The sequence below is a fragment of the Carettochelys insculpta genome, chromosome 32 (genome assembly GCF_033958435.1).
Source record: "Carettochelys insculpta isolate YL-2023 chromosome 32, ASM3395843v1, whole genome shotgun sequence".
Taxonomy (NCBI): Eukaryota; Metazoa; Chordata; order Testudines; family Carettochelyidae; genus Carettochelys; species Carettochelys insculpta.
Window position 1 is genome coordinate 1,718,372 of NC_134168.1, and position 12,973 is coordinate 1,731,344.

The following is a 12,973-nucleotide window of genomic DNA, read 5'->3' on the forward strand; positions in this document are numbered from 1 at the left end:
GTTACCCCAGCCTGAGCTCCCCTCACCTCACAGCTCTGCACAGCCCCTCTTAACCCAGCCTGAGCTCCCCTCACCTCACAGCTCTGCACAGCCCCTCTTACCCCAGCCTGGGCTCCCCTCACCTCACAGCTCTGCACAGCCCCTCTTACCCCAGCCTGGGCTCCCCTCACCTCACAGCTCTGCACAGACCCTCTTACCCCAGCCTGGGCTCCCCACACCTCACAGCTCTGCACAGCCCCTCTTACCCCAGCCTGGGCTCCCCTCACCTAACAGCTCTGCACAGCCCCTCTTACCCCAGCCTGGGCTCCCCTCACCTCACAGCTCTGCACAGCCCCTCTTACCCCAGCCTGAGCTCCCCTCACCTCACAGCTCTGCACAGCCCCTCTAACCCCAGCCTGGGCTCCCCTCACCTCACAGCTCTGTACAGCCCCTCTAACCCCAGCCTGGGCTCCCCTCACCTCACAGCTGTGCACAGCCCCTCTTACCCCAGCCTGAGCTACCCACACCTCACAGCTCTGCACAGCACCTCTTACCCCAGCCTGGGCTCCCCTCACCTCACAGCTCTGCACAGCCCCTCTTACCCCAGCCTGGGCTATCCACACCTCACAGCTCTGCACATCCCCTCTTACCCCAGCCTGGGCTCCCCTCACCTAACAGCTCTGCACAGCCCATCTAACCCCAGCCTGGGCTCCCCTCACCTCACAGCTCTGCACAGCCCCTCTTACCCCAGCCTGGGCTCCCCTCACCTCACAGCTCTGCACAGCCCCTCTAACCCCAGCCTGAGCTCCCCTCACCTCACAGCTCTGCACAGCCCCTCTTACCCCAGCCTGGGCTCTCCACACCTCACAGCTCTGTGCAGCCCCTCTTACCCCAGCCTGGGCTCTCCACACCTCACAGCTCTGCACAGCCCCTCTTACCCCAGCCTGGGCTCCCCTCACCTCACAGCTCTGCACAGCCCCTGTTACCCCAGCCTGAGCTTCCCTCACCTCACAGCACTGCACAGCCCCTCTTACCCCAGCCTGAGCTCCCCACACCTCACAGCTCTGCACAGCCCCTCTTACCCCAGCCTGGGCTCCCCCCAACCTCACAGCTCTGCACAGCCCCTGTTACCCCAGGCTGAGCTCCCCTCACCTCACAGCTCTGCACAGCCCCTCTTACCCCAGCCTGAGCTCCCCTCACCTCACAGCTCTGCACAGCCCCTCTAACCCGAGCCTGGGCTCCCCTCACCTCATAGCTCTGCACAGCCCCTCTAACCCCAGCCTGGGCTCCCTCACCTCAAAGCTCTGCACAGCCCCTCTAATCCCAGCCTGGGCTCCCCACACCTAACAGCTCTGCACAGCCCCTCTTATCCCAGCCTGGGCTCCCCTCACCTCACAGCTCTGCACAGCCCCTCTTACCCCAGCCTGGGCTCCCCACACCTCACAGCTCTGACCAGCCCCTGTTACCCCAGCCTGGGCTCCCCTCACCTCACAGCTCTGCACAGCCCCTCTTACCCCAGCCTGGGCTCCCCTCACCTCACAGCTCTGCACAGCCCCTCTAACCCCAGCCTGAGCTCCCCTCACCTCACAGCTCTGCACAGCCCCTCTAACCCCAGCCTGGGCTCCCCTCACCTCACAGCTCTGCACAGCCCCTCTTACCCCAGCCTGGGATCTCCACACCTCACAGCTCTTCACAGCCCCTGTTACCCCAGCCTGGGCTCCCCTCACCTCACAGCTCTGCACAGCCCCTGTTACCCCAGCCTGAGCTCCCCTCACCTCACAGCTCTGCACAGCCCCTCTTAACCCAGCCTGAGCTCCCCTCACCTCACAGCTCTGCACAGCCCCTCTTACCCCAGCCTGGGCTCCCCTCACCTCACAGCTCTGCACAGCCCCTCTTACCCCAGCCTGGGCTCCCCTCACCTCACAGCTCTGCACAACCCCTCTTACCCCAGCCTGGGCTCCCCTCACCTCACAGCTCTGCACAGACCCTCTTACCCCAGCCTGGGCTCCCCACACCTCACAGCTCTGCACAGCCCCTCTTACCCCAGCCTGGGCTCCCCTCACCTAACAGCTCTGCACAGCCCCTCTTACCCCAGCCTGGGATCCCCTCACCTCACAGCTCTGCACAGCCCCTCTAACCCCAGCCTGGGCTCCGCTCACCTCACAGCTCTGCACAGCCCCTCTTACCCCAGGCTGGGCTCCCCTCACCTCACAGCTCTGCACAGCCCCTCTTACCCCAGCCTGGGCTCCCCACACCTCACAGCTCTGCACAGCCCCGCTTACCCCAGCCTGGGCTCCCCTCACCTCACAGCTCTGCACAGCCCCTCTTACCCCAGCCTGGGCTCCCCTCACCTCACAGCTCTGCACAGCCCCTCTAACCCCAGCCTGAGCTCCCCTCACCTCACAGCTCTGCACAGCCCCTCTAACCCCAGCCTGGGCTCCCCTCACCTCACAGCTCTGTACAGCCCCTCTAACCCCAGCCTGGGCTCCCCTCACCTCACAGCTGTGCACAGCCCCTCTTACCCCAGCCTGAGCTACCCACACCTCACAGCTCTGCACAGCACCTCTTACCCCAGCCTGGGCTCCCCTCACCTCACAGCTCTGCACAGCCCCTCTTACCCCAGCCTGGGCTATCCACACCTCACAGCTCTGCACATCCCCTCTTACCCCAGCCTGGGCTCCCCTCACCTAACAGCTCTGCACAGCCCATCTAACCCCAGCCTGGGCTCCCCTCACCTCACAGCTCTGCACAGCCCCTCTTACCCCAGCCTGGGCTCCCCTCACCTCACAGCTCTGCACAGCCCCTCTTACCCCAGCCTGGGATCCCCACACCTCACAGCTCTGTGCAGCCCCTCTAACCCCAGCCTGGGCTCCCCTCACCTCACAGCTCTGTGCAGCCCCTCTTACCCCAGCCTGGGCTCCCCACACCTCACAGCTCTGCACAGCCCCTCTAACCCCAGCCTGGGCTCCCCTCACCTCACAGCTCTGCACAGCCCCTCTAACCCCAGCCTGGGCTCCGCTCACCTCACAGCTCTGCACAGCCCCTCTTACCCCAGGCTGGGCTCCCCTCACCTCACAGCTCTGCACAGCCCCTCTTACCCCAGCCTGGGCTCCCCACACCTCACAGCTCTGCACAGCCCCGCTTACCCCAGCCTGGGCTCCCCTCACCTCACAGCTCTGCACAGCCCCTCTTACCCCAGCCTGGGCTCCCCTCACCTCACAGCTCTGCACAGCCCCTCTAACCCCAGCCTGAGCTCCCCTCACCTCACAGCTCTGCACAGCCCCTCTAACCCCAGCCTGGGCTCCCCTCACCTCACAGCTCTGTACAGTCCCTCTTACCCCAGCCTGGGCTCCCCTCACCTCACACCTCTGCACAGCCCCTCTTACCCCAGCCTGGTCTCCCCTCACCTCACAGCTCTGCACAGCCCCTCGTACCCCAGCCTGGGCTCCCCTCACCTCACAGCTCTGCACAGCCCCTCTAACCCCAGCCTGGGCTCCCCACACCTCACAGCTCTGCACAGCCCCTCTTACCCCAGCCTGGGCTATCCACACCTCACAGCTCTGCACATCCCCTCTTACCCCAGCCTGGGCTCCCCTCACCTAACAGCTCTGCACAGCCCCTCTTACCCCAGCCTGGGCACCCCTCACCTCACAGCTCTGCACAGCCCCTCTTACCCCAGCCTGGGCACCCCTCACCTCACAGCTCTGCACAGCCCCTGTTACCCCAGCCTGGGCTCCCCTCACCTCACAGCTCTGCACAGCCCCTCTTACCCCAGCCTGGGCTCCCCTCACCTCACAGCTCTGCACAGCCCCTCTTACCCCAGCCTGGGCTCCCCTCACCTCACAGCTCTGCACAGCCCCTCTTACCCCAGCCTGGGCTCCCCTCACCTCACAGCTCTGCACAGCCCCTCTTACCCCAGCCTGGGCTCCCCACACCTCACAGCTCTGCACAGCCCCTCTTACCCCAGCCTGAGCTCCCCTCACCTCACAGCTCTGCACATCCCCTCTTACCCCAGCCTGAGCTCCCCTCACCTCACAGCTCTGCACAGCCCCTCTTACCCCAGCCTGGGCTCCCCTCACCTCACAGCTCTGCACAGCCCCTCTTACCCCAGCCTGGGCTCCCCTCACCTCACAGCTCTGCACAGCCCCTCTTACCCCAGCCTGGGCTCCCCTCACCTCACAGCTCTGCACAGCCCCTCTTACCCCAGCCTGGGCTCCCCTCACCTCACAGCTCTGCACAGCCCCTCTTACCCCAGCCTGGGCTCCCCTCACCTCACAGCTCTGCACAGCCCCTCTTACCCCAGCCTGGGCTCCCCTCACCTCACAGCTCTGCACAGCCCCTGTTACCCCAGCCTGAGCTTCCCTCACCTCACAGCACTGCACAGCCCCTCTTACCCCAGCCTGAGCTCCCCACACCTCACAGCTCTGCACAGCCCCTCTTACCCCAGCCTGGGCTCCCCCCAACCTCACAGCTCTGCACAGCCCCTGTTACCCCAGGCTGAGCTCCCCTCACCTCACAGCTCTGCACAGCCCCTCTTACCCCAGCCTGGGCTCCCCTCACCTCACAGCTCTGCACAGCCCCTCTTACCCCAGCCTGAGCTCCCCTCACCTCACAGCTCTGCACAGCCCCTCTAACCCGAGCCTGGGCTCCCCTCACCTCATAGCTCTGCACAGCCCCTCTAACCCCAGCCTGGGCTCCCTCACCTCAAAGCTCTGCACAGCCCCTCTTACCCCAGCCTGGGCTCCCCTCACCTCACAGCTCTGCACAGCCCCTCTTATCCCAGCCTGGGCTCCCCTCACCTCACAGCTCTGCACAGCCCCTCTTACCCCAGCCTGGGCTCCCCACACCTCACAGCTCTGACCAGCCCCTGTTACCCCAGCCTGGGCTCCCCTCACCTCACAGCTCTGCACAGCCCCTCTAACCCCAGCCTGGGCTCCCCTCACCTCACAGCTCTGCACAGCCCCTGTTACCCAAGCCTGGGCTCCACTCACCTCACAGCTCTGCACAGCCCCTCTTACCCCAGCCTGGGCTCCCCACACCTCACAGCTCTGCGCAGCCCCTCTAACCCCAGCCTGGGCTCCCCTCACCTCACAGCTCTGCACAGCCCCTCTTACCCCAGCCTGAGCTCCCCTCACCTCACAGCTCTGCACAGCCCCTCTTACCCCAGCCTGGGCTCCCCTCACCTCACAGCTCTGCACAGCCCCTCTTACCCCAGCCTGGGCTCCCCTCACCTCACAGCTCTGCACAGCCCCTCTTACCCCAGCCTGGGCTCCCCTCACCTCACAGCTCTGCACAGCCCCTCTAACCCCAGCCTGGGCTCCCCTCACCTCACAGCTCTGCACAGCCCCTCTAACCCCAGCCTGGGCTCCCCTCACCTCACAGCTCTGCACAGCCCCTCTTACCCCAGCCTGGGATCTCCACACCTCACAGCTCTTCACAGCCCCTGTTACCCCAGCCTGGGCTCCCCTCACCTCACAGCTCTGCACAGCCCCTGTTACCCCAGCCTGAGCTCCCCTCACCTCACAGCTCTGCACAGCCCCTCTTAACCCAGCCTGAGCTCCCCTCACCTCACAGCTCTGCACAGCCCCTCTTACCCCAGCCTGGGCTCCCCTCACCTCACAGCTCTGCACAGCCCCTCTTACCCCAGCCTGGGCTCCCCTCACCTCACAGCTCTGCACAACCCCTCTTACCCCAGCCTGGGCTCCCCTCACCTCACAGCTCTGCACAGACCCTCTTACCCCAGCCTGGGCTCCCCACACCTCACAGCTCTGCACAGCCCCTCTTACCCCAGCCTGGGCTCCCCTCACCTAACAGCTCTGCACAGCCCCTCTTACCCCAGCCTGGGATCCCCTCACCTCACAGCTCTGCACAGCCCCTCTAACCCCAGCCTGGGCTCCGCTCACCTCACAGCTCTGCACAGCCCCTCTAACCCCAGCCTGGGCTCCCCTCACCTTACAGCTCTGCACAGCCCCTCTAACCCCAGCCTGGGCTCCCCACACCTCACAGCTCTGCACAGCCCCTCTAACCCCAGCCTGGGCTCCCTCACCTCAAAGCTCTGCACAGCCCCTCTAATCCCAGCCTGGGCTCCCCACACCTAACAGCTCTGCACAGCCCCTCTTATCCCAGCCTGGGCTCCCCTCACCTCACAGCTCTGCACAGCCCCTCTTACCCCAGCCTGGGCTCCCCACACCTCACAGCTCTGACCAGCCCCTGTTACCCCAGCCTGGGCTCCCCTCACCTCACAGCTCTGCACAGCCCCTCTAACCCCAGCCTGGGCTCCCCTCACCTCACAGCTCTGCACAGCCCCTGTTACCCAAGCCTGGGCTCCACTCACCTCACAGCTCTGCACAGCCCCTCTTACCCCAGCCTGGGCTCCCCACACCTCACAGCTCTGCGCAGCCCCTCTAACCCCAGCCTGGGCTCCCCTCACCTCACAGCTCTGCACAGCCCCTCTTACCCCAGCCTGAGCTCCCCTCACCTCACAGCTCTGCACAGCCCCTCTTACCCCAGCCTGGGCTCCCCTCACCTCACAGCTCTGCACAGCCCCTCTTACCCCAGCCTGGGCTCCCCTCACCTCACAGCTCTGCACAGCCCCTCTTACCCCAGCCTGGGCTCCCCTCACCTCACAGCTCTGCACAGCCCCTCTAACCCCAGCCTGGGCTCCCCTCACCTCACAGCTCTGCACAGCCCCTCTTACCCCAGCCTGGGATCTCCACACCTCACAGCTCTTCACAGCCCCTGTTACCCCAGCCTGGGCTCCCCTCACCTCACAGCTCTGCACAGCCCCTGTTACCCCAGCCTGAGCTCCCCTCACCTCACAGCTCTGCACAGCCCCTCTTAACCCAGCCTGAGCTCCCCTCACCTCACAGCTCTGCACAGCCCCTCTTACCCCAGCCTGGGCTCCCCTCACCTCACAGCTCTGCACAGCCCCTCTTACCCCAGCCTGGGCTCCCCTCACCTCACAGCTCTGCACAACCCCTCTTACCCCAGCCTGGGCTCCCCTCACCTCACAGCTCTGCACAGACCCTCTTACCCCAGCCTGGGCTCCCCACACCTCACAGCTCTGCACAGCCCCTCTTACCCCAGCCTGGGCTCCCCTCACCTAACAGCTCTGCACAGCCCCTCTTACCCCAGCCTGGGATCCCCTCACCTCACAGCTCTGCACAGCCCCTCTAACCCCAGCCTGGGCTCCGCTCACCTCACAGCTCTGCACAGCCCCTCTTACCCCAGGCTGGGCTCCCCTCACCTCACAGCTCTGCACAGCCCCTCTAACCCCAGCCTGGGCTCCCCACACCTCACAGCTCTGCACAGCCCCGCTTACCCCAGCCTGGGCTCCCCTCACCTCACAGCTCTGCACAGCCCCTCTTACCCCAGCCTGGGCTCCCCTCACCTCACAGCTCTGCACAGCCCCTCTAACCCCAGCCTGAGCTCCCCTCACCTCACAGCTCTGCACAGCCCCTCTAACCCCAGCCTGGGCTCCCCTCACCTCACAGCTCTGTACAGCCCCTCTAACCCCAGCCTGGGCTCCCCTCACCTCACAGCTGTGCACAGCCCCTCTTACCCCAGCCTGAGCTACCCACACCTCACAGCTCTGCACAGCACCTCTTACCCCAGCATGGGCTCCCCTCACCTCACAGCTCTGCACAGCCCCTCTTACCCCAGCCTGGGCTATCCACACCTCACAGCTCTGCACATCCCCTCTTACCCCAGCCTGGGCTCCCCTCACCTAACAGCTCTGCACAGCCCATCTAACCCCAGCCTGGGCTCCCCTCACCTCACAGCTCTGCACAGCCCCTCTTACCCCAGCCTGGGCTCCCCTCACCTCACAGCTCTGCACAGCCCCTCTTACCCCAGCCTGGGCTCTCCACACCTCACAGCTCTGTGCAGCCCCTCTTACCCCAGCCTGGGCTCCCCACACCTCACAGCTCTGTGCAGCCCCTCTAACCCCAGCCTGGGCTCCCCTCACCTCACAGCTCTGTGCAGCCCCTCTTACCCCAGCCTGGGCTCCCCACACCTCACAGCTCTGCACAGCCCCTCTAACCCCAGCCTGGGCTCCCCTCACCTCACAGCTCTGCACAGCCCCTCTTACCCCAGCCTGGGCTCCCCACACCTCACAGCTCTGCACAGCCCCGCTTACCCCAGCCTGGGCTCCCCTCACCTCACAGCTCTGCACAGCCCCTCTTACCCCAGCCTGGGCTCCCCTCACCTCACAGCTCTGCACAGCCCCTCTAACCCCAGCCTGAGCTCCCCTCACCTCACAGCTCTGCACAGCCCCTCTAACCCCAGCCTGGGCTCCCCTCACCTCACAGCTCTGTACAGTCCCTCTTACCCCAGCCTGGGCTCCCCTCACCTCACACCTCTGCACAGCCCCTCTTACCCCAGCCTGGTCTCCCCTCACCTCACAGCTCTGCACAGCCCCTCGTACCCCAGCCTGGGCTCCCCTCACCTCACAGCTCTGCACAGCCCCTCTAACCCCAGCCTGGGCTCCCCACACCTCACAGCTCTGCACAGCCCCTCTTACCCCAGCCTGGGCTATCCACACCTCACAGCTCTGCACATCCCCTCTTACCCCAGCCTGGGCTCCCCTCACCTAACAGCTCTGCACAGCCCCTCTTACCCCAGCCTGGGCACCCCTCACCTCACAGCTCTGCACAGCCCCTCTTACCCCAGCCTGGGCACCCCTCACCTCACAGCTCTGCACAGCCCCTGTTACCCCAGCCTGGGCTCCCCTCACCTCACAGCTCTGCACAGCCCCTCTTACCCCAGCCTGGGCTCCCCTCACCTCACAGCTCTGCACAGCCCCTCTTACCCCAGCCTGGGCTCCCCACACCTCACAGCTCTGCACAGCCCCTCTTACCCCAGCCTGAGCTCCCCTCACCTCACAGCTCTGCACATCCCCTCTTACCCCAGCCTGAGCTCCCCTCACCTCACAGCTCTGCACAGCCCCTCTTACCCCAGCCTGGGCTCCCCTCACCTCACAGCTCTGCACAGCCCCTCTTACCCCAGCCTGGGCTCCCCTCACCTCACAGCTCTGCACAGCCCCTCTTACCCCAGCCTGGGCTCCCCTCACCTCACAGCTCTGCACAGCCCCTCTTACCCCAGCCTGGGCTCCCCTCACCTCACAGCTCTGCACAGCCCCTCTTACCCCAGCCTGAGCTCCCCTCACCTCACAGCTCTGCACAGCCCCTCTAACCCCAGCCTGGGCTCCCCTCACCTCACAGCTCTGTACAGCCCCTCTAACCCAAGCCTGGGCTCCCCTCACCTCACAGCTGTGAACAGCACCTCTTACCCCAGCCTGGGCTCCCCTCACCTCACAGCTCTGCACAGCCCCTCTAACCCCAGCCTGGGCTCCCCTCACCTCACAGCTCTGCACAGCCCCTCTTACCCCAGCCTGGGCTCCCCTCACCTCACAGCTCTGCACAGCCCCTCTTACCCCAGCCTGGGCTCCCCTCACCTCACAGCTCTGCACAGCCCCTCTTACCCCAGCCTGGGCTCCCCTCACCTCACAGCTCTGCACAGCCCCTCTTACCCCAGCCTGAGCTCCCCTCACCTCACAGCTCTGCACAGCACCTCTTACCCCAGCCTGGGCTCCCCTCACCTCACAGCTCTGCACAGCCCCTCTTACCCCAGCCTGGTCTCCCCTCACCTCACAGCTCTGCACAGCACCTCTAACCCCAGCCTGAGCTCCCCTCACCTCACAGCTCTGCACAGCCCCTCTTACCCCAGCCTGAGCTCCCCTCACCTCACAGCTCTGCACAGCACCTCTTACCCCAGCCTGGGCTCCCCTCACCTCACAGCTCTGCACAGCCCCTCTTACCCCAGCCTGGGCTATCCACACCTCACAGCTCTGCACAGCCCCTCTTACCCCAGCCTGGTCTCCCCTCACCTCACAGCTCTGCACAGCCCCTCTTACCCCAGCCTGGGCTCCCCTCACCTAACAGCTCTGCACAGCCCCTCTTACCCCAGCCTGGGCACCCCTCACCTCACAGCTCTGCACAGCCCCTCTTACCCCAGGCTGAGCTCCCCTCACCTCACAGCTCTGCACAGCCCCTCTTACCCCAGCCTGAGCTCCCCTCACCTCACAGCTCTGCACAGCCCGTCTTACCCCAGCCTGGGCTCCCCTCACCTCACAGCTCTGCACAGCCCCTCTAACCCCAGCCTGGGCTCCCCTCACCTCACAGCTCTGCACAGCCCCTCTTACCCCAGCCTGGGCTCCCCTCACCTCACAGCTCTGCACAGCCCCTCTTACCCCAGCCTGAGCTCCCCTCACCTCACAGCTCTGCACAGCACCTCTTACCCCAGCCTGGGCTCCCCTCACCTCACAGCTCTGCACAGCCCCTCTTACCCCAGCCTGGGCTCCCCTCACCTCACAGCTCTGCACAGCCCCTCTAACCCCAGCCTGGTCTCCCCTCACCTCACAGCTCTGCACAGCCCCTCTTACCCCAGCCTGAGCTCCCCTCACCTCACAGCTCTGCACAGCACCTCTTACCCCAGCCTGGGCTCCCCTCACCTCACAGCTCTGCACAGCCCCTCTTACCCCAGCCTGGGCTCCCCTCACCTCACAGCTCTGCACAGCCCCTCTTACCCCAGCCTGGGCTCCCCTCACCTCACAGCTCTGCACAGCACCTCTTACCCCAGCCTGAGCTCCCCTCACCTCACAGCTCTGCACAGCCCCTGTTACCCCAGCCTGGGCTCCCCTCACCTCACAGCTCTGCACAGCCCCTGTTACCCCAGCCTGGGCTCCCCTCACCTCACAGCTCTGCACAGCCCCTGTTACCCCAGCCTGGGCTCCCCTCACCTCACAGCTCTGCACAGCCCCTCTTACCCCAGCCTGGGCTCCCCTCACCTCACAGCCCTGCACAGCCCATCATCCCCCAGCCTGAGCTCCCCTCACCTCACAGCTCTGCACAGCCCCTCTAACCCCAGCCTGAGCTCCCCTCACCTCACAGCTCTGCACAGCCCCTCTTACCCCAGCCTGGGCTCCCCTCACCTCACAGCTCTGCACAGCCCCTCTTACCCCAGCCTGAGCTCCCCCCACCTCACAGCTCTGCACAGCCCCTCTTACCCCAGCCTGGGCTCCCCTCACCTCACAGCTCTGCACAGCCCCTCTTACCCCAGCCTGGGCTATCCACACCTCACAGCTCTGCACATCCCCTCTTACCCCAGCCTGGGCTCCCCACACCTCACAGCTCTGCACAGCCCCTCTTACCCCAGCCTGGGCTCCCCTCACCTCACAGCTCTGCACAGCCCCTCTTACCCCAGCCTGGGCTCCCCCCACCTCACAGCTCTGCACAGCCCCTCTTACCCCAGCCTGGGCTCCCCTCACCTCACAGCTCTGCACAGCCCCTCTTACCCCAGCCTGGGCTTCCCTCACCTCACAGCTCTGCACAGCCCCTCTAACCCCAGCCTGGGCTCCCCTCACCTCACAGCTCTGCACAGCCCCTCTAACCCCAGCCTGGGCTCCCCTCACCTCACAGCTCTGCACAGCCCCTCTAACCCCAGCCTGGGCTCCCCACACCTCACAGCTCTGCACAGCCCCTCTAACCCCAGCCTGGGCTCCCCTCACCTCACAGCTCTGCACAGCCCCTCTAACCCCAGCCTGGGCTCCCCTCACCTCACAGCTCTGCACAGCCCCTCTAACCCCAGCCTGGCCTCCCCCCACCTCACAGCTCTGCACAGCCCCTCTTACCCCAGCCTGGGCTCCCCTCACCTCACAGCTCTGCACAGCCCCTCTTACCCCAGCCTGGGCTCCCCTCACCTCACAGCTCTGCACAACCCCTCTAACCCCAGCCTGGGCTCCCCTCACCTCACAGCTCTGCACAGCCCCTCTTACCCCAGCCTGGGCTCCCCTCACCTCACAGCTCTGCACAACCCCTCTAACCCCAGCCTGAGCTCCCCTCACCTCACAGCTCTGCACAACCCCTCTTACCCCAGCCTGGGCTCCCCACACCTCACAGCTCTGCACAGCCCCTCTTACCCCAGCCTGAGCTCCCCTCACCTCACAGCTCTGCACAGCCCCTCTAACCCCAGCCTGAGCTCCCCTCACCTCACAGCTCTGCACAGCCCCTCTTACCCCAGCCTGAGCTCCCCTCACCTCACAGCTCTGCACAGCCCCTCTAACCCCAGCCTGGGCTCCCCACACCTCACAGCTCTGCACAGCCCCTCTTACCCCAGCCTGGGCTCCCCTCACCTCACAGCTCTGCACAGCCCCTCTTACCCCAGCCTGGGCTCCCCTCACCTCACAGCTCTGCACAGCCCCTCTTACCCCAGCCTGAGCTCCCCTCACCTCACAGCTCTGCACAGCCCCTCTAACCCCAGCCTGGGCTCCCCACACCTCACAGCTCTGCACAGCCCCTCTTACCCCAGCCTGAGCTCCCCTCACCTCACAGCTCTGCACAGCCCCTCTTACCCCAGCCTGAGCTCCCCTCACCTCACAGCTCTGCACAGCCCCTCTAACCCCAGCCTGGGCTCCCCACACCTCACAGCTCTGCACAGCCCCTCTTACCCCAGCCTGGGCTCCCCTCACCTCACAGCTCTGCACAGCCCCTCTTACCCCAGCCTGGGCTCCCCTCAGCTCACAGCTCTGCACAACCCCTCTAACCCCAGCCTGAGCTCCCCTCACCTCACAGCTCTGCACAGCCCCTCTTACCCCAGCCTGAGCTCCCCTCACCTCACAGCTCTGCACAGCCCCTCTTACCCTTGGCCCTTGGCTCTGTGTTGCAGTGAGTCGGTAATTCCTGTCTACCCTTGGCTGTGTGAGTTGACAATGGGTTCAGCTCATTCAGGCCCAGGATTTTATATCTATTGGTGAGAGAATGTTTTGCCATGTGCATAATTCTTCATTTCGCTCCATTGAGTTTCCAGAGCTCTTGTGTTGCCCACGCCCCCGGCACTGTGACATTCCCTTGCAGCTCATTTGCAGTCTGCTTTGGACTTCACGATTTGGAATACATTTTGTGTCATGTGCAAATGTTGCCGGTCACAGCTGACCCAT